Genomic DNA, 6,000 nt, shown 5'->3' on the forward strand with positions numbered 1-6,000 from the left:
TCCGATCACTACGTTTGTATCTTTAGGGTAAATACCCAGCAGTGCAATTGCTGGGTCATAGGGTAGTTCTATTTTCAACATTTTGAGGAACCTCCATGCTGTTTTCCAGAGTGGCTGCACCAGCTTGCATTCCCACCAACAGTGTAGGAGGGTTCCCCTTTCTCCGCATCCTCGCCAGCATCTGTCATTTCCTGACTTGTTAATTTTAGCCATTCTGACTGGTGTGAGGTGGTATCTCATTGTGGTTTTGATTTGTATTTCCCTGATGCCGAGTGATATGGAGCACTTTTTCATGTGTCTGTTGGCCATCTGCATGTCTTCTTTGCAGAAATGTCTGTTCATGTCTTCTGCCCATTTCTTGATTGGATTATTTGTTCTTTGCCCTTTTAACATGGAACATCTCACAGAACTAGCTTTTCTGGGGGAAATACTAGGTGGGCACAATTTCCTAAAGCTCAGGTCTGCTCTCCCTCCCTCTCACCCCACTTTCCTTATCCTAGAAGCACTTATCGCTTAGATATTTGTTTATTGTCTGTCTCTTATTCACTAAAATGTAGGCTCCTTGAGGAAAGGCAGTTTGACTCCATTGCTGTATCCCAAGCCCCTGCAGTGGTGCCTAGGCCTTCATCAATATTTGTGAAAAAGAATTAATGGATAGTCTCTTACCACATCAGTAGCCATGACTGGTTACCTAGTGGGACTCCTCCTATTCATGGTCGTAGGGCTCTCACCGCCATGTTAGGCTGAATTTGGGAGTCTCCGTGCTACAGGGACTCTCACAGGACTGAGCAGCCCTGGTTGGCACCTTGGTGAACGGCCAACCTCTGGCACAAATGAACTCTGTGACCCTGGATAACTCAGTTGACTTCCCTGCGTCCCCTTTTCCTTATCAGTTAAGGTGAGTGGGCTGGATTAGACAATGTCCTAACGTCCTTCTCTGTTATTGTACGACAAGTGGCTAATTTAAAATATCTGATATAACTGAGGTTTTTCTATTTCTCCTTGGAGTTCTATCAGTTTTTGCTTCATGTAGTTTGAAGCTCTGTTATCAGGCCCATAAATATTTAAGATTGTTATATCCTCCTGATGAATTAACCATTTTATCATTATGAAATAACCTCCTTTGTCCTTGACAATATTTTCGGCCCTGAAATCTACTTTGTCTGATATTAATATATCTGCCCCAGCTTTTTTGTAAATGAGTGTTACCATGGTACATCCTTCTCCATCATTCTACTTTTAACCTAGTTGTGTCTTTCTATTAGAAGTGGGCTTCTTGCATAGACAGCTTATAGTTGCTTCTTGCTTTTTTTTACCCAATCTCTCAATCTCTGCCTTCAAATCATTTAGACCCCTTAAATTCAATGTGGTTATTGGCATTATTAGTTTTTTTTAAGTAAGCTCTATGCCCAAAGTGGGGCTGGAATCCACAACTCTGAGATCAGGATTCGTATGCTCTATTGACTGAGCCAGTCAGGTGTCCCAATATGACGAGGTTTAAGTTGACCATTTGATTGTTTTCTGTTTGTTCTACTTATTCCTTTTCCCTTTTTCCCTCTTTTTCTGCCTACTTTTGAACTGATTATACTTTTTTATAATAGTTCTTTTGAGATATAATTCATATACCATACACTTCACTCATTGAAAGTGTACAATTCAGTAATTCCTAGTGTATACACAAAATTGTGCAACAGTTATAGAATATTTTGATCACCCCAAAAAGAAACCCCATGTCTTTTAGCTATCCCCAAATCCTCCCACTGGTACCCTTTCCCAGCCCTAGACAGTCACTAAGCTACATTCTGTCTCTGTAGATTTGCCTATTCCAAACATTTCATGTAAATTGTGTCACATAGTATGGCCTTCCATGGCTGGCTTTCTTTCACTTAGCACAGTGTTTTCAAGATTCATTCATCTTGTAGCATGTACCAGAGCTTCATGCCTTTCCATGGTTGAGTTCCACCGTATGGACCTACCACATTTTTTTCTTTATCCATTTATCCATTGATGAACATTTGGGTTGTTTCTACCATTTGGTTATTATGAATAATATTGCTGTGAACATTCATATTTTGGTATAGACATATATTTCATTTCTCCTGACCATGAACCTAGGTATGGCATTGCTGGGCCAGGGACTAACTCTGTGTTTAACATTCTGAGTCCTGCCACACTGTCCCAGAGTGGCTGCCCCAGTTTACATTTCTGCTAGTGGAGCATCCGTGTTTTTAATTCTCCACATTCTTTCCAACGTGGGTTAGCGATTGCCTCCTTGCCTACAACCATCCTGGTGCGTGTGAAGTTCTTATCTCACTGTGGTTTTGATTGCATTTCCCTGAAGACTAATGATGGGGGGCATCTTTTCATGTGCTCTCTGGCCATTTGTAGGTCTTTGATGAACTGATTACTGTTGATGATTTCATTTTTTTTCTCTAATGGCTTATTTGCTCTAAGTCTTCACATTGTTATTTTAGTGGTTGTTTTAGGGTTTATAGTACACATCCTTATAACTACTTTCATGGGATCTTGTATCATTTCGTGTAAATTCAACAACCTTACCGAAGTGCACTTTGATGTTTCTACTCCTGGCTTCTGTCCTGCTGTTGTCACATCTCTGATTAAATTATAGGCTCTCCTCTTTGTAGTACCCCAGGACTCTGCTACCTGGAGGGAGTAAGATTGTTGTGGGAAGCTTGAGGAGAGAAAGTGAATGGGTTTGCTTTTTGGCACTCTGCCCTGTTCCTGGAGGTCAGGCCCAGGTTCAGCTGGGAGGGTCACCAGAGAGAACATCAAGAAGGGCCTGGCCTCAAATGCAAGAAAGAGGAGAGGTCTCAGAATGATAGAAATCCTGAGGAATCGCTAGGGCACCTTTGCCGCTACCTGGATTCTCCTAGGGGTCTCCCTGACTGCATTCCTTGGCATCCAACCATTGGGTTCATGACTAATACCTTTGTCAGTTACAGTGATTCTGTGTGAGTCAGATAGGGGCATGGTCTTGGTAACAGAGTCATGGTCTTGGTAACAGAGAGAGCCGGCTCAAATACCAGCTCTACCACTTAAAGACAGACCCAGGGACAAGATACTAAACTCTCATAAGCTTCAGTTGCTTCACCTATAAAATGGCAGCAGAGGGAGGGGTGGTGCGATGAGGTGGGCAATTCTTACTTCACAATGTTGTTAAAACAATTAAATGAGGTGATATGGGTAAAAGGATGTGACATTACAAGCACTTCATTAATATTTTATCCCCTCTATATGCCTTACCATCTATGGGAGTCAATTACATTTTGCTTTTCTTAAGTTTCTCAAACATTCATAATTCAGGGAATACATCAAGCTAGAGAATCTTTTTTTTCCTTTTCATACTCGAAAACTCTAGTGACTTCAGATGTCTTTATGGAGTTGTCACAAACTCCCTGCTTCTCAATGTGTAGGACTGCCATTTATTGGGCGGACCAATGCCAGGGATGTGCTGGGCAGCCCGAATGCCTCATTTCCAAAGCCAATTATCAACCCCAGGGGATGGGCAGAGTTTCTCAACCTTGGTACTGTTAACATTCGCGGCCAGGTAATTCTTGGTTGCGTGGGCTGTCTTCCGCCTTGTAGGATACTTAGCAGCATCCCTGGGCTCTCCGCTCTAGATGCCAGGAGCAGCCCCTCAGTTGTGACAATCAAAAAAATCTGCGGACATTATCATACATCTTCTGGGGGACAAGATCTCTCCCGGGTGAGAGCCACTGGTACAGAATTGGTGTCCTTCCCATCTCCCTATGAGGAAGCCGTGGTTCAGAGTGGTCAAGGGCTTTGCTCAGAGTCACACAGCTACCAAGTAGTGGAGGCAGGATTCAGAGGGTGCTCAGTAGCTCCCAAGCCCTGCATAATGGTGACTGGAGAATGTATTCTTACTGTAAAGACAGCCTCCAGTACCTTTAACATTCCTGGCCTCAGCTCTGTCTTCTGTGCTAAAGATGCTTGAACTCCGAGCTCTCTTCTCTGGAAACCCAGAAGAGGCTCCCAGAGAAGAGATTAGATGGTCATTGTTCATTGGCAGGGCTCCGAGGGCTAACTGCATCGTATCGCATATAGCTGACCCCTGAGTATGCTTTTCCTTGCCATCAGGGGTGTTACAATTCCGACCACATCCCCCAAAAGATATGTCAAAGTCCTGACCATTGAATGTCCTCTTTGGAAACAGAGCCACTGCTGATATAAACAAGTTCAGATGAAGTCATCGGGGTAGGTAGGCCCCTAACCCCATAGTCCTGGTGTCCTTGTGAGGAGGGGAACACCTGGGCACAGACAGGGGGAAGAGGGCCACATGAGGCTGGAGGAAAAGATCTGAGTTATAGCCACAAGCCGAGGAAGCTGGAAGAAACCAGAAGAGCCAAGGAAGCAGGTTTCCCTAAAGGCTCTTAGGAACCCAACCCTGAGACACCTGGATTTCCAGCCTCCAGGCTGCTGAGACAGGACATTTCTATTGTTTCACGCCACCCAGTTTATTATACATTTGACTTTGCACAACACGGGTTTGAACTGCAAAGGTCCACTGATAAGCAGATTTTTTTCAACAAATAGGGTACAGTACTATAATATTATTTTCCTTTCCTTATGATTTTCTTCATACCATTTATTCCTCTAGCTTCCCTACTGTTAGAATACAGTATACAATGCCTATAGCACACAATTACGGGTCCATTGACCATTTACATGACCAGTAAGGCTTTGGTCAACAGTAGGATATGAGTAGTTGAGTTTTGAGGAAATCAGAAGTTATATGGGATTTCCCACTGCATGGTGGGGGGCGGGTGCCCTAACCCCCACTATACTTGTTTAAAGCACCCCCAGGAGAGTACTTCCTAGGTCCTCTGGCAGCCCTGAGTGCCCCATATTTTGATATGACTGTTCTCCTTGATCCCCATTCAGTTATAATACCTGGCCATTAATCAGAAGCATGAAAGACAATTGACTTAACTACAATAAACCCACAAGTTAGATGGTGCCTCCCACTGATTACATGGCGGAGATAACGATCTGGCAGCGAAATGACAGCTCAGGGACCTTCCTAGATAGCAACTGCCCACTCAGACGCCGGCACGTGGTGTGTCAGCAGCCTGGGCGGGCCATGTCAGTGCCTTATCGCTCTCGGTAACAGGAGGTACCCTACCGTCCCGAGATAAGAGGTAGAAACTTCACAGGATCTGACTCAGAGGCCTTGGTTACCCTCAAGTCACAAAGGAACACACAGAAGGAAATGAACCCCAGACAACTAGGACTATGATACAGACAGCAAATGACCAAAAGTACTAAGAGCATTTAAAATCTAAAATCCAAAGCAATTTATTCTGGGCGAGTAAACAAATTGCTGCAAATAGACTCATATGAACTCTGAGATTCTTTGAGGCTCAATCAGCCCTTAGAGGTCAGATGCATCCCAAATTAGGCCTCTCGCCTTTCCCAGCCCAAACCCCGTGGGATGTTCCATGTTTGAAGGACCACATGGACCAGCAGAACTGGGAAAGGGTTCTGTAGTTTAATCTTTCTCTGGAAAGTTCATAAGGCCCATTAGCATATTAAAGACAAAGAAATTCTGCTGGAAAGACATCCAATCAACTCCTTTTGGAGGAGGCAGCAGATGTATTCTTAGCCCATTTGCTTCACAGAATTTGAAGCTGAGGCCCAGAGAAGTTAGACGCTTTTTCAAAGGTCACACAGGCAGAAAGTGACCTTGGATGACTCAACCAGGGTCTTCAGATCCCAAATCTGGTGCTCGTTCTATGTTTTCATTTCCCCATTAACTAGTTTATTAATAAACATTTGCATGCTACCATGTGGTGAGGCAGGAATATAAAAATGAATAAGGTGGACCTCGCCTTGCATGTAATTTACTATTTCTGGAGTGAATGAGCAGCAGAAAGACAAATAATGGGAAGATTGTGCGGAGAGGGAGGGAAAGGAAAGAACGGCTGACTTCAGGATGAATATAGAACGCATTAGGCTCGA

Source organism: Lontra canadensis, unplaced genomic scaffold (genome assembly GCF_010015895.1).
Source record: "Lontra canadensis isolate GAN:19392208 unplaced genomic scaffold, GSC_riverotter_1.0 scaffold2, whole genome shotgun sequence".
In the NCBI taxonomy this organism is placed as follows: Eukaryota; Metazoa; Chordata; class Mammalia; order Carnivora; family Mustelidae; genus Lontra; species Lontra canadensis.